This window comes from Parasteatoda tepidariorum, chromosome 4 (assembly GCF_982258835.1).
Source record: "Parasteatoda tepidariorum strain Cologne lab strain chromosome 4, Ptep-v5.0, whole genome shotgun sequence".
Taxonomy (NCBI): domain Eukaryota; kingdom Metazoa; phylum Arthropoda; class Arachnida; order Araneae; family Theridiidae; genus Parasteatoda; species Parasteatoda tepidariorum.
In genome coordinates, this window is record NC_141758.1 from 115451175 (window position 1) to 115467962 (window position 16788).

Genomic DNA, 16788 nt, shown 5'->3' on the forward strand with positions numbered 1-16788 from the left:
TAGTAAGGTAAATTTTCTTCTGAAATGCAAACAGACGAGCCTCAGGAGTAGATTCATGATGAGATGATAATATTGACCAGACACTGTCATGCAATGCTGATACCATATACTGGAGAAAAAAAATTTTACAAGTGAAACAAAACTACATCAACATTTATAAGATTTTAAATCTAATATACAAAGCAAAACAGATATAATATAAATTACTAAATAATAAAACAAAATTGCAGTCAATTTTGTTTGTTTGTTTGTTCTGTTTTGCATTATTTACATTTACATCACATATACGAAACAGATTCTACAACAATGTTACATATTTCAAGTTCAAGCACTCCTTAAACCTAATCTTAGAAGATAATCAAAATGCACCATTTGTCCAGTTATGGTCATAAACTACTTACAGGTGTCATTTATGTTCAAAACTTGAGCGGTAACCTTCATTGGTGGAAGTTTATGAAAAGAAAAAACTAGACGTGAAAAGTATTTTTCATTATTTTACTTACATATGATTGCTTATTGGTATATTTTCGGAATTTAAATTATGTCAGCATATTTATAATCATTAATAAAATATCTCGGCACACCACTAAATACAGAATTTAATTGCGCGGAAGGGAGGATGCAACTGTAGTGTATCTACCACTACAAAAATACAATTCCATTTCACTAGTATATAAAACATGTTAATTCGATTCTATGGTGGGGTGGCTTTTCATAGGCGAAGGTTGATATCTGCTATAACTTCTCCCCCACATTGGTGACCGGGTAGTTGTTCTGTTGTAGTGGTAGATACACTACACAACAAATAGGGGTGAATTGAAATACATTTCAGGTAAAAATTACTATAAAAATTGCATAATAAACATTGAGGTTTTATTAACTAAGGAAGAAAAGAAAACTAGAAATAAATTGTTACATTTTATTCATTATATTTTGATATAGAATGCTCGGCATACTTTTAAAAAAACTGAAGATATAAGAACAATTAATAAATAAACTTGTAGATCTGTATCCAGATCTGGACAGAACTCTATAGATCTTATTCCCAATCAGAATTTATAGATGAATTTGTCTTACAAAAATTTTAGCTATTATTTCTCTTAACGAATTCATCAGTAAAAGTGGATTGGGCTATAAGCTACGCTGAAATTATTTTTAATAGCATAAAATTAAATTTGTTGGGATCAGTTAACTAGTTGCTACTGATTATTTTTTACACACTTTTACACTACTCAGTTGCAAAAAGACACGATATGAGTAGACTTGTGCATTAGCAAATTATAATTTTTCTTTTGGCATGCAGATGATCACTACACAACAGATGCCCGAGCAATGCTTCCAACTTACAAGATGACAACACTGCAGCCTCATCACATTCTAGTTCTATAAATTTTTTTCCTGATAAAAAAAAAAAATTCAAGTAAAGGAGACAAAAAGAATAGTGGCATACGAGCATTTATGATCATTTTAGGAATAGAATAAATAATAAACCTTCTTAAATCCATAAAAAATATTATTTTCAATTTTAATTTATAAGTTTTTTTTTTCTTTTTTAGTTCAAAATGTAGAGAAAACATGAAAAAAATTATAGAACAATGAAAAAAAGGGAAAAAGAAAAATAACAATAATAAAAATCCGAAAAAGGGGGGAAATTAATAAAACGCCGTAAATAATATTTTCATCAGCTCACGCGATTATATCCGCAGAAAGTAGTACTTTCCAATATTGTATCAATATAGCCAAAGCAAAATATATCAATACAATAGTGTGAGGAGCAATTAAAAGAAAAATTTACAAAAAATTACAACAAATAAAATAGAACACATTAAGTAAAAATATCACGCAAAATCAGAAAATAAAATGAAAAACAGAATAAAACATAAAACAAAATCTATAAAGCAAATATCGAATTCAATTGAACTTACATAAATGGGAATTTTTTCAAGAATGATTTAAAATATTTTAACAATAAGATTGCCAGATTACAAAATATGAAAACAGAAGCTCAAATTGAGGTAAAAGCATAAATAGAGGGTTTTGTTTTATAGTGGATTCTTACTGCAGTACTGAAGTGTGTTTGAGTAGTTAGTTACCAAGGATGGGCCTGAAAATAGATATGCACAAGGTAATAATTATACTGGATAATTTAAAGAAGTTAACAATTAATAATTTTAGAAAATTAACTTCTATTTAAGAAAAAAATAAAAAAGGAAAGAGAAAAAAACATGAATTGCCTGTTTTGCAAATAATTTTTGTCATGGATTTGCCCGAAAAGGATTTGCACATGGTAAAAATTATATAAATTAACAAAGAAGTTTTTTAGTAAATTTATTTACAGTAATATACAATTAACTAAATGATTTTATATAGAATTTAATTACTTTAGTTGCTGTCCATTGTTTTCTTTCTAATAAATTTTGAAAGAGTTTTTCTATTTGTTTTCTGGATAAATAAACTTTACTGCATATTCATTCAATTCTATTCATTTGATTAAAAATGGTATTTAAATAGATGTTCTTAGAATTCTAAGTAACTAGTTTATTTATATTAAAGTTAAAATCATTTCTTTTATCTTACAAATCCACAAAGCAGATATTTTCTTCTTTTATAATACCCAAATCCAAAAAATTTAAATTAATATTATCATCATTATTACAAAGCAAAAATAATTCCTCGGGGTAAATGATGTTTAATAAAATAGTATAATCTTGAAAATTATAGGTAATTAAATCATCAATAAATCTAAAAACAAATTTAATATTAAGAGTATAATTTTTTTACTAATAGTGCAAAAATAAGTTAGATAAGAGAGATGAAAAATTAGATCCTTGTGGTATTCCATCAATTTAAAGAAAAATATCTTTTTCATCACAAAGATAGTTATTAAAAATACAAAAATTAATTAGAATTTCCCAATAAACAAAATCATGACTAAGGATATTTTTAAAATCATAGTAAAAATTCAAAAGTACATCTTTTAGTTTAAAAAGGGGAATGCTATTGAAAAGATCCTGGAAATCAAAAGTCACAATAGAATTAATTTTAATATGTTTAATAAATTCTAAAATCGCTTGATTGTAAGTGATAATCCAAGAAAAACCTTCTTTAATAATATTGTTAATAATTTCATTTAAGTCGTTAGAGAAAATGGTGCCAGATTTAGTTAGGTAAGTATTAGTGACATGGGATTGTTCTAAGTTTTATAGGAATTTTATGAAATTTAGGACTGATAATTAAGTAAGGAAATTGTATATTGCTAATTTTAATTTTTAATCTCTTATATAAAGCCAAAAATTTTTTACTATATTTTAACTCCGTATTCAAAAGTGCAATACAGAATTTTTTACAGAAGATTGGATAGTTACTGTTAGCTTTGTCTATGGGGAAACTATAAAATGTTTTTGTAGTTGCTTTATTTATTGAACAATTATAGAAAAATTTGTTGAATTGTTACAGTTGTTTAAATTATCCTTATTATTAAAAACAAAGTTTTTAAAGTAAAAATAAACAACCTATTTCCATTCAGTTAACATACTTAAAGGTAAAGAGAACCTATTTGATATCTTTCAACAAAAACTATTGAGATCATTAAGAAAGTACTTTAGAAATTTATTAATTGATATATGGTAAATGGGTCTAAGTTTTGTGCCTTCTATCATTAAATTCCTAAGTTCTCTATAATATTTAAATTACCAGTAATAATATGTTTATGTTTATCAATAAAATTTTAATGTTTTCCTTCTTCACAGTGACATTCATAATCAGATATATAACTTTTCCCAAAATTTTTGATAACATCATTGTAATTAAATATAGTTCTACCAAGAGATTTATTATATTTAAAGTTTTTAATTATGTGAAATTCTTTTAATGGAAATACATTTTCAAAAATATTATGATATTTGATCTTACTGAAAATAGAATTTTGAAAGTTAACGAAATATTAATTATCTAATTTTTTCTTTTTATTCAGGGAAATTTTACTCATTTTAGCTTTTACAAGTTCGAAACAAAGTAATGTAAATTAATAAAAGAAAAGTTAATAATAAGACCTTGAAGCTTATATACATCATTATTTTTAAGGGGGAAAATAAAATCTTTAATTGGTTTAATATTATAATGTTTATTAAAATCTTTTTCCATTTTAGAAATGTAATTTATATTTAACTTGTCACTATTAAGAGAGTTTCTATTACGTCGTGATCCCCGTTTACATCGATTTGTACGCTTATCTTGTATATGAAAAAGTGAACCAGTTGAGGAGTTATTAAAGTTAATCTGTGTATGTTGGAAGGTATCGTTTAGCCCATACAGCAAAATTGTTTTGTATAAAAGTCAGCAGAAATTTTCTTTTTGTAGTCTTAAATCTAAATCTTCTACTATATCTAAAATATTAATTTTGACACTGTGAAAATTATGTTCCCTATAATGATTCAATTCCAGATTATTGATAATTTTATTACTGTTATCAGAACGGTGTTGATTAATTCAAATATTAATATAGTTATTGGTTTGTCCAAGATATTTCATATTATAAAAACCACAGGTTTACATATAAATAAAATTTTTACTTTTACAAAAAGAATTGGAGCTATCGTTATTAAGAATCGTATGTTTGTGGTCAATATTAGGGCAAGTTTTGCACCTTTTAACACCACACGCTTTATAAGCCAGTAAAATTTCAGACATTGAATGTCATACCTGCCAACATTGGAGAAATAAAAGAACCGAGATTTTACTAGCGACATATTTTAGGCTACAAATAAAGTTTTGATACATCACACATAATCAAGTAACTCAAAAAGAGAAAGATATAAAATTGGAAATATTAAAAGCAGTTACTGTTAGTTGAAGTAAAAAATTTGTATATAATTCGTAATCTCAAAATAAGTTTTTTTTTTAAAGCAATATTTATAATTACTTAAAATATAAACACTCAACATACTGCTTGGCAATAGCACCATCTGTTGAGGAAGAAGAGAAGTATTTTTGCCATTAATTATTTTATAGGCAAAAAGTTATTTTAAAAATTTCTTCAACAAATACGGAGAAATTTGAGAATATACAGGTAAACAGGAGCTAGTTATAAAATACAGGATTCCTCACTAAAAAACAGGAGACTTGGCAGGCATGGAATGTAATTCAAAAAATCTTTAGCTTCCAGAGTAGCAAGATGTCTATCCGAATTTCCTCTCTGAATTAGGCTCTTTGTACAGGGTACAACATGAAGAATAGAATAATTTAAATAGTGAAAAAAAATTTTTTTAAGATTAAACATATTTTTTACCAGGCACAAAATTGTTATAACAGTATAAATACATAAAAATAGGCTCATAGAACAACGCCCTAAACACACACAACGTCCCAAGCACACGAAATTAGAAAAAAGAATTAATAAACGGAAGCAAAAGGAAAATAAAAGTAAGTTAATGGTAGATAACATTAAGAGCTAAGCTGCATTAAATATGATCACTAAAACACAGCATAATAAATAAATCTAAAAAGGACAACAACAAAAACTTATTAAAAAATAAAACTTATAGTTTTTCTTAATTTTCTTTGCTTTTTGTTGTTGTCCTTTTTGTATTTATTTATTATGCTATAGACATATATACACACGCAGAGCATTAATGAAATAACAACAAAATCTACATGCCTGTATCAGGTTTGATCATGTGTCAGTGCCATTGTCATACAAATCAGCAACATAAGTAGGGAAAACTGCACAGTGCTAGTATAAGAAACTGTAGTCAGAAGCATCCTCTTTAACCTGAAATAAAATAAATTAAATTTAGTAGAAATATTTTTAACTAACAAAAATAAGTTTTAAAAAGCTGATAAAAAATAACTTGAAAAGCATAAGATACAAAAAATGCTTATGACTTCCACCAATACTAATTACTTATAACAGCGAGAAGAGTTTTAAAACTTATTAATTTTTGCTAATAAAACTGATGGGCTCAAGATACATGGTAACTAAGCCCTTCAATTAAGTCATTTATAAAATTTAACAAATAATTTTAAACATAATCAGGGTGCATAGCCAAATCCTTGAATCAAAAATAAGCACTTTTTAAAAAAATTTCAAGCACTTTACAAAAATTTTCAAGCACTCAAAAAATTAATATTCAATCAGTGATATCATTGAACAACAAAAAACTTTTATAAACAGTTTTAGGGTTAACAAAAACACAAAAAGAAGCAGACATAAATCGAAACAATCATTACTTTCCCAAATCATCGAGTGAATTCAACTTGACCCTGAACTCAGAACAAAAGTACCCGCACCCCCTACGTCAAAAAAGTGTTAGAAGTAAAATAAAATAAACAATAATAAAATTAAAATAAATTAAAAAGAAAAACATTTCATAAGGATCTGATATTCTCCATCCGAATTGGAGCACTCGGGTTTCGGTTTAAAGTGTGCGTGCATGCGCAAGTCATAACGTAGGTACGACATGAAGTCCACGTGAATGATTACGTAGCAAACACTGCATTTTTCGTGAAATACATGGGATCCACCAGATATCACTGAAGGGAGAAAAAAAAATTATTCGGGGAAAAAAAAGCACTTTTTAAAAACGCCAGCTGAAAAATGCACCTTTAAAAGCTTTTAAAAACGAAATCCCCCAAAAAGCACCTTAAGCACAAAAGCATAATTTACTCTTAAAACATAAGATTTTCAAGTAGTTAAAAAAAATATATACTTTTTCTAAATGCATAAAAAAACTTGGATAGACATACCGTAATTTTGCAGAGCATACCATGGCATTTATGATTTATAAACATTAAACTTTGGTATGCACTGCATACCTAATGGAGCAGCCTGTACAGTATTTGTTTGTTTTTTTAAACTACTTGAGCTAGAAAATTCAATTTTGTTCAATTGATTCTCCAAAATTTCATTATTTTTCTTCATATCTTTATCTTTTGCAGCAATCTATTTTTATATTTTATGATCAATAATAATTTAAAGAATTAACAATGGAGGTGTAAAACAGTTTGCAAGAATGTATCAATACGTTCTACCCTTCACACAAAAAAGTCATTGGTGAATTCCCCTCCCGCCATCACTCTGCTAATAGTCTCTTATAAAGCTCAACGGAAGTATGATTCTACCTTTTTTCTGATGCAGGTGTGAAGAAAAAAAGTGAAAGAAAAATATCCAATCAAATTAGTTGGGTGAAATGGTTAAATCTTAAAGGTCAAGTTTTTTTCCTACTTTCAGCTGAAGATCAACTTTATCATTAAAAGAAATAACGCATTCACGATCATTTAATGCTTTAATTTTGTGCAATTATTCATCTATTTTTAAAACTATTTTTTTTTAAAGTTTTTAGCTGTTATCATTTGATAGGTTAAAATTTTAGAAATTTAAAATTAGTAGTAAAAAAAAGTGATGCTTTCATGATTGTTTTATTGTACAATTTAAGTCAAACAAGACTTATTTTACTTTATTGAATCATTTGATTTAATAATATTTAGGTATTTCAAATCATATTATTACATTAATTGCGATAAAGCCATGTGAGCAGCAATTTATTGTATTTTGATAACTCATTTTAATTATATTTGGGTTCTTAATCACCTGGCTTACATAAAATTAAAGTATTTTAAACTGACATTTTTTAACGTAATACATTTGTGATTGGGTTAAATTTAAATTGTAAACAATTGTACCAGGTACAATTTTGCATACATTTGTAAAGCTGTGATGAAAATTATCAAATTACATAATTTCTAGTTTTAAGTAAGAATGCATATATTAATTTATTGTAGATTTAGCAATTATTTTAATGATTTTTAAATGTCTAATAATTTATTTTGCTTAAAGCTTTTTATTTGAAACAGATGCGTTAATTTAGTGATCGATTGTAATACAATTTTGTGTGGCGTATCAGACGGTCTGGCCTTTCTGATGAAAAAACCATTCCTTTATAGTCAAATTTTACACATATACCAGGTGCTGGGTATATACCAGGGCAGTGTATCTCCGCAAAATGCTGGTATTCTTATTTTATAAAATACTAATCATATACCGAATATACATTACAAATCATAAAATATACAAGGGGTGAATAAATAAGTTTTACATTAAATACATGCACATAAAAACATTCCAATCATGTCTAAATGCAATAAGAATTATTACAGCATGCAGCATAAAAAATTTATATTAACTTTTCTTTTATATCACACAAGAAATCAAGTTTTTTTCACCACATTGAAAAAATTGGCCATTTCATCATCTTTAAATAAGCTTAAAATAAATGTATACAAAACAATAAGTATATTCATTTGTAGCATGATACTAGGCAAACATAAATGAAATTTAAAATAAGTATTAAATAACTTTCTTTATGTTACAATGTTAATTTGGATAGAAAAATATAAATAAAGATCCTAACTACCTAGCAAGTTTTAGCTCTATAATTTGTGCAATTTAAATTCCTGTTCAACATATTATTTAAAATTTTTTAGGTAAGTTTAATTTCAAGTAAAAGGTTAAATTTATTATTTATTTTAGCAATCAATATTTTAATAAGGAGAAAAAATTATAATACATTAACCAATGCACCTTTTATGCTAAAATTAAATTTTTAAAAGTCAAAAATATGGTAGCATACAACTACATTTTTAAAAAATAAAATATAGTAGCACACTATTTTTCACTTTAAAACAAATAGCTTTTAAAAACAGACATTCTATTTTCCAAACCAAAATTTAAAAAAAAGTTATTAAATCTCTATAGAATAATAAAGATATTAGCCAATTGAAAAAATATCAACTGCCATTCATTTTGTCTTAAATATAGATACATATTCTGTTTCAACTTCATTTAGAAATAATCTACTTCGTAAATTACATTGCATAGGAACAGTAATCATTAAAATAAATTGTATTGATTTTATTGTATCATTAAATTAAACTTATTTTAAAATGAGAATTTTTATGAGAATACCATTCTGAATATTAGCGTACACATTCCCATTAGTACAAAATTTTCATTTTAAAATATAAAAAGATTTCTTTTTTATTTCACATATTTTGACAATATAACTTTTGAATTTATAAAGTAGGAAGACAATTAATCAATATATTAACAATATATAGCACTACTTATCAAAAGTAATGTAAATTTATTAGCCAGAAAGGCTATATATGTAATAATTAGGACTGGGCTATAAATCGATATATCGCGACATATCGATTTAACGCCTATATCGGCAAACCGATACAGCAACTTTTTCCAAGCGATGCATCAGAAATCTGATTTAAGCCGACGAGTGAAGAAGACGATATAACGATATAGCGATATAGCGATACACGCAAGGACTTTCTCTTACGTTCCGATGCCAACTCGCGCTGTGGAAGACGATATTGTTTCGTTATGTTGAGACGGCCTTGACTGATGAGCGGTAGAATCAGAATCACTTTTGAGACCTTATATCGTTATATCACTTGTTCGTTTTCGCACCTTCGCGATTTGAAATCGTTTCTTGTAGATTATTTTCAATGGGATTAACTTCGTGATCGCCGTCGTAACCTTGTTCTGAACGCAATCTATTATTGAAAAGAATTTATAAAGAAAAGTTTCTTCATTAATTAGGTAAGTTTTTTATTTATTTTCTGACAAAACTTTTTTTATATTTTTAAATGTGAAAATTATCGGAAATCTAATTTAAGGCACCCATAAGGAATTAAATTACAAAGTAAAGAAATTTGTTAGGTTATTTTTTTACTTTCTTTTAATTTATTAAAAACCTTTCGGATAAAACTTCTAATAATTTAATGGGCTTCTATTACTGATTTTAAATTTATAAATCTTGAGTAGTTTTTATTTTTAGAAATAAAGTTAAAACAAAACTTATTTTTTGGACATAAGTCAATAAACTTTATTTGTTCAAAAGAATTTGAAAAGTTTGCGAATTTTATTCATTTCTTTTTTTTTTTATCAATTACTACTTCGTTTTATTAGAGAGTAAAATCATTATTTTTTTTTAATTTTCGTTTTATATTAATAGGTAATTTGTTAAATATATTACCGAATATCACAATTCTTTTGTTTTTATTTTTAAGAATTTAATTAAGAAACTTTGCCTTACTTTGTTTTTCGTTTATAATTCGGTCATTATTTAATTTAATTTAATTATTTATATGAAATAATAATAAAAATAGTGTTTAAGAAGCATTTTTTTTCTAAAATTTATTTAGCTCTTTGTTTTAAGCATACAAATAATTTTTTTACGAACTTATTTTTTAAATTTTGTTCCTATGCTGTTAGGTAAATATATTGATAAATTTCACTTTTATTTATTTTTTTATTTTTAAACTAAGAAATCTTTTGTTATTTGCGTGATCATTTTTAGAAAATATAACAAAACTTGTGAAACTTCTTCATTAAGAATTTGAACATTACGATCGAACTTAATAATTCTGTAATTATTTACGCATAATAGTACAAGCAAATATTGATTTGTTAAAAAAAGTCTCTTTTTTTTTAAAAAAAAAAATATTTTTAACACTTTGTTTTAAGTGTATAATGAATTTCTTAACAAACTTTTTTTTTAATTTTTTAAATTTTCTTTCAATAATTTCAGCTAGATATCTTTATAAAATTCCCTTTTTATTTTTAAACTGAGAAATCTTTCAGAGAACGAAAATTTTAAGAAATTATTACAAATCTTATGTTTACTTTTTAGTTTAAAATTCGAACATTTTTAATTTTAAACTTCGGCTTTTAGTCAATCTAACTTTTATTTTAATTAAAATATATTTTGAAATTTTAAAATCAGCTTTTGTTTAATAACAATATTTTTTTTCATTAAGGGTGTTTTAGGGGTTAACTTAAATTAAGACTGCTTATACCTTATAAACGATAAAGAAGTGCAAATATTTCATTCTGTATCTACACACACTTTTTCAATAAATATTTTAAGTAAGATTTGTACATCTTAGTCAATTTATTTAATATCTTTCTTTAGCAAAACATATATATTTTCAAATTTATAAATTGATTTAAATCAATATGAAATAGAATAGATATCTTGATAGAAATCTGACTTTCTGTGCCTTAAAGTAAATGAAATTTAAAAATACTATATCGCGATACATCGCTATATCGCGATGCAAAACTGACGATATATCACGATATATAATTTCTAATATCGCCCAGTCCTAGTAATAATATATCAAAACATACTGATGGTAATGCAACATTTGAACTATGTTCAAAATACTTTTAGAGGAATGGGTGTCACAAGATATATTCTTTTTTTTTTCTTGTGTGTGTTAACACTGTGTTAAATTTTTCAAAAACTATTAATTTCAGAAATGCATGTTCTTTGAAACTTTTGACCCAAATGAAAACATTTTAATTTAAAAAAAAATGCAACTTTCAACTAGACTCTTAGTGCACCAACTACTAATTTTGTGAAAGATATCAGTGTTTTAATTCAAATAATATGTTAATTAAAGTCACTTGTATATTAAAATCCAGTAACTGAAAAATGCAGTTGTTATGGAATTATTCATCATTTCATGTAATTCAAATAAAATAAAATGAATAACATGTTTTTCTTTTGACTGACATGTGAAATAATGCTACCATTTGCACTCCTACAGACATAAGCAACCAGTCTTCATTCTTTTGCACATTTAAACTCACACTTTATAATCAAATAAAAATATAAAGTTTAGCAAAAGTTTTTTTAAAATTCATTCTTATGCAAAGCTCTTTGCAATATTTTTTTCTTATTTCCAATCGGCATTGTAATATTTAACACTAAACAGGGCATTGTAATATTTAATACTAAATTATTTTTAAAACTTTTTGAATGAGTTTAAAACAATCACTTTCTCTAAGTTTAAAGGGGAAGAGAACTTATTAAGCATGATGGAACTGGACATTACAAATGTTTTTTTTTATTATATGAAATAATTCCACTGCATAAAATGCAATCTATCATACATCAGAATAATTTTAACAATATACACATAATATATAAATAAATATATTTATTATTGTCAAAAAAATACCCTTGAAAGAATTATGAAATATTTTTAAATATTATGATCAAATTCAACAAATTACTGAATTTATAAAGGAACTCAAACATATATATTCATACAATTTGATATTTTAAGGCATTGCATACCTGGACCATTAAGAGCAGATAAAACAAATATATATATATAGTCGACACTCACTAAACTTTTTGAAAGATACTAATCTTTCCCGTAAAAAAAAAATAAATAATAAGTACATTAAAAGATATCTTAATTTCTAAAGCCTAAATAAAAAAGTAACTTTTATTCAGAAAATAAACATTCATGATGTTTTAATGTAACTGGTTTAGCAATTTTGTGATTGACAAATATAATTAAAATAGCAAAGATACAGTAGAGTAAAACAATAACATTTTTATCATAAAAGCTAAACTAAACTCAGAAGTGCAACAGCTCAAGGAGACCTACTGTACCCATCCTGGTTTTCTTGACATCTGGGTTACAGCAGTAGATTTTACAATTGGGTTGTCAACCAAATGTGTAATCCTCAGAGTTTAATCCCCAAGCATGCTTGGCACTCATTTTATCAACCAACTGAAGCAATGAAAGGCTGAGTTAACCTTACCTGGATTGAGCATAGAACCCAGGACTTTTGACACGCTACCACTAAGCCATTGGGCATGGGCATCTACTATAAAAGCCACATTATTATAATTTAGTTTTTTTAAGACTATATTCGAAAGAAAAACCAGAAAGACAATTTAAAGCTAAGCTCCTCAAAATGTTGAATTGAATGAATATAATATAAAATACTATAATACTAAATATTGAAAGGTCATTTTTTTAGTAGATATAGCTGCATTGAGAAATACAAATGGCAAAACATTCTGAATTGAAGTACATTTATCAAACTTACTAATAAATGAATAAACTTAATTTAATGATAAAAACTTAAAAATGTTTTTTTTCATTTTTATCACTATAATTTTGATTAAGTTGATAATTAAAAATTTCAAGCATAAAATATCCTAAAAAATTTATCTTCTTTTTGAAGATCTAATAAATTTAAAAGAATTAGAACAATTTAAACTGATACAGCATTGAAACCCTCTTTTTGAAAATAAATGATTAAACTACGCATTATTAAGAATTTGAGTACAACAGCTGATGGCGAATTGAAGCCTACCCAGTTTCAGATTGATAGATACCAGCTTGTCTGGGATGTAAAGACGACTGGTGTAGTAATGCTGACCACATATCATGCTGTTGGTTACAAAATTGTGAAGTCTTAATCTCTACGACCCCTTTGGCCCATAATGGGCTGTTGTGAAAATGTTTTACTTTGTAGTCATGGAGAGTAAATTAGGTAGCTTCTACATCAGTGTGTTGGAAATAAAAATATATTCTATTTTTATTATAGGTTATTCAGGTATGAATACCAGCAAATTTAGATTAGTTGACTCAGTTATTTTTGAAAATATATAAATAGATATATTCTAAAAACATGTGTCACTTAAAAATAATCTAATTATATTATAATGAAAATTTTAGATAATTATTAGATGAAAATCTTATACAAGTTTTGCATAAATTAATTTAATTTTTACTTGAAACTATCAAGATAATATCACATCATGGTTTTCATTTAGCTATATATAAAATATAAAAACCAAATTTTCAGTAGAGTTAGTTTTTTTAAATTAAGATTTACAAAACTTAAAATAGTTCATACCTTTCCAATGATGATTATTTTCAAAGCAAGGTGTTCTAAATGTTTTACTCCCCTCCCAATATGAGTAATTCATTCATTAATAACAACTGAATGACGGTGGAATATTATTTCAATTCCTTATAATTAAAAAAAAATTTGTTTTCATTGGAATTTTTTTTAAAAAAGCAGCTTTAATGGCAATTATAAACAGAAAATAAAAATTGGATTTCTTAATATTGAGTAGAATTAACAATTTAAAATAGACATATAATTTAAAAAAGATTAAAAATCCATATGGAGCTTGCTTGAGTAGGCAAATTATAAAAATTTATGCCTACATGCTATATATCATACAACTAGATTACACAACAAAAAACAGTCTATGTAAACTGATCAGCTCTTTCACAGCAAAACAAAGAAAGTTAATATATAGCTATAAATTATTAGATATAATATAAACAAGTGGTTTTGCAGTAATATGGCTTCCTTTAAAATAGACTAATGGTTATTGAAGAAAAATTTATGGTTTCCAAACTTTTTTTTAAAAAAACTAATGTTAAATATGCAATACTCATTAATTAATGCTTATGCATACTGCTCTGTTTTTTGCAGGACAAAACAAAAAAGAAACTTTGTAATTTTTTCAAAAGCAATTTATAAACCACAGCTGTCATTATTGTCTCTGAAAAGGACAAGACATTTAACCATGTCAGTTGTACTCTATTATAGGTGGTTTTAAAAATTAGAGAAATTAACAATTCCAAAAAAAGTCATAATAATGAATAGCGTCTAAAAATATAAACAATCAACTGAAAAATCATAGAATATTGAACTGATAGCCAACTTATTAAACATTGGCCCAAAGTTGACACCAGAATCGACTGATATACAAGTTTTATAGATGAAATGTTATAAAATTAGTTTTCTTGTATTTCAATACATGCAAAAATTATCTATTTTGTTTCTTTTATCAAATAGGACCATTTTACCATAGGACCATTCTTTGTCCACATTTTACAATTTTTTACTGATTTAAAATGAGCATCACTTATTGCAAATTTCATTTGGTGTAATTAAGATGGAGAGTGAGAGTTTTCAATAATAAGAAGAGTATTAAAATATTAAGAATATAAGTGAAGTAAATATTGCACAGTTTCACACTAGCTTAAAACTTACTTAATAAATAAGATATTTTTTGTTTAAAATCGTTTATGTGATCTTGTCATGGTTTATTATGCCTAATTATAAAATTTTTAAAGTGTAACTATACTACTGAGTCTTAATGTATTATATTAGTCAGAATCTTGACACTATACAAAATCTGATAAAGTATTAATGAAGTAAATTCACAATGAAAACCAAATTTCCTATAGAAAATACATTTTTTAATTTAGCCATTAGGTATAAAATTCCATAGGAAGAAAGTTAAACAAAGGTATTGCTAAAATCATATAAAACAAAGGAAAAAAAATTAGATTCAGAAATGATGAAAAAACTCTTTACAAACATAATTTGCATAATCCATATCTAAATCATAATATTTAATTACATTCCCATGAATAATTAGTTAATAGTCATTTCAATAAGGAATAAATTACCAAACAAAACTTTTGGTAAGATCAACTAAAGAACCAGATAATAATCCCATCAGTGAATTGTTAAAAGATTAAAAACTAAGCTTCAGTTTTCTGTTAACAATTGGGCTAGTTATAACCATCACTATGATAATGGAAGAAAAATCTGAAGAAAATATTATACCCACAGCAAAACCACACACACACATCATCCGTTTAAAAGCAGCTCCAACTTTATTTTTCTTTGAAAGTTTTTCTTTACTAGATATAGATTCCTCAGCAAAATTGTCTGAAAAAAAATAGTACATTAATATGGCTTCAATCTTTCAAAGAGTTTTGTTTTAAGTTAGCAAAGAAATACAATATAAAAAGAAATTATTACCAGAGAGGAGGTACAAAGACAAAAAAATTTCTCATATGCCCACTTTTTTTGGATCTCATAAAGCAGGACCAAATGTCCAAAAGCTATATATGAGAAAATATAAAGAAATTATTATGTAGTAACATAATTTATAAAAATGCCTTATTAAAGTTTGAACTTATTCAATGAAACTTAAACACTAACCTTGAAATGCTAAGTACCTTCTGAGAAGTTTTTTGAGAGCTTGTTACTGACTGAATCAAAATTTGATACAGCTGATATTGTTATATTCAGAAAAATTTTCTTCTTTACACAAGTCAAAAAATGCAACTAACTCATCTCATCAAGATTAGGAGTAAAAAAATCTAACAGCATTGCTGCAACAATGTATGCTTCCACACAGAAAGAGAAAGATGGAATGATTCTGACAAACCCCATAACATTTCCCAAAATTAAAAATGAAAAGTTCAAAATGAAGCAATTTGATGGTTACACAATCTAATGAGGAATACATTTTTATGCATGCTACAAAAATTATTATTACCAGTTATTGAATTTATTTGCAAATATCAGAAAAAGGTAAAATAATCAATTGAATAAAGACAAATATGTAAGAAATAGACAAGACATAGACAAGACACAATGAATTCAATAAACATTAAGACAAATTTAACACAAAAGTAATAATACAAATTTTGATTTAAAAAGAAACATAATTGGGTTCTTAATATAAAGTTAGAAGTAATTTAAATACTTCTAACGCAACAGCATGAGGAGGTGGATAATGTCACAGTCACGAATAGCAAGTCAACTATTCAATATGAACCACCCATTGAAGTCGGAGTGTCAGATCGAAGTGGGCGTTACTGTCAAGGTTACTAGTCTGGAGAGTGAGTTGTTATTGACTGTGTCAACCTTCATCTATGAAAAGGTACCTCGACATAGAACGAGTTAACATGTCTCATATACTAGTGAGTTGGATTTGTATACTTATAGTGGTAGATACACCACAGAGTCAAACAAAAAATTTATGTTTAATAGATTCATTATTAATGTCAGAAACACAATATGAATTAGATTACAAAAATGTATTATCTTAATGCTTTAAGAAATATAATTTGAATAAAATAAAG

The 16788-nt window shown here is 25.9% G+C and overlaps 1 long non-coding RNA gene across 3 annotated transcripts; it reads right to left on the minus strand.

Moving 5' to 3' along the window:
• On the minus strand, window positions 1-16053 carry LOC147812589 (uncharacterized). Of its 3 annotated transcripts, XR_015433299.1 has the most exons (5): window positions 15860-16053; window positions 15677-15759; window positions 15483-15583; window positions 5657-5770; window positions 1-109 (listed from the first exon to the last, which is right to left on the minus strand). It is a non-coding gene; the product is annotated as an uncharacterized LOC147812589 (long non-coding RNA). The 3 variants fall into 3 exon arrangements; XR_015433300.1 differs by lacking the exons at window positions 15483-15583; window positions 15677-15759; XR_015433301.1 differs by lacking the exons at window positions 15483-15583; window positions 15677-15759; window positions 15860-16053 and adding an exon at window positions 12159-12213.
• Window positions 16054-16788: the final 735 nt, after the last annotated feature.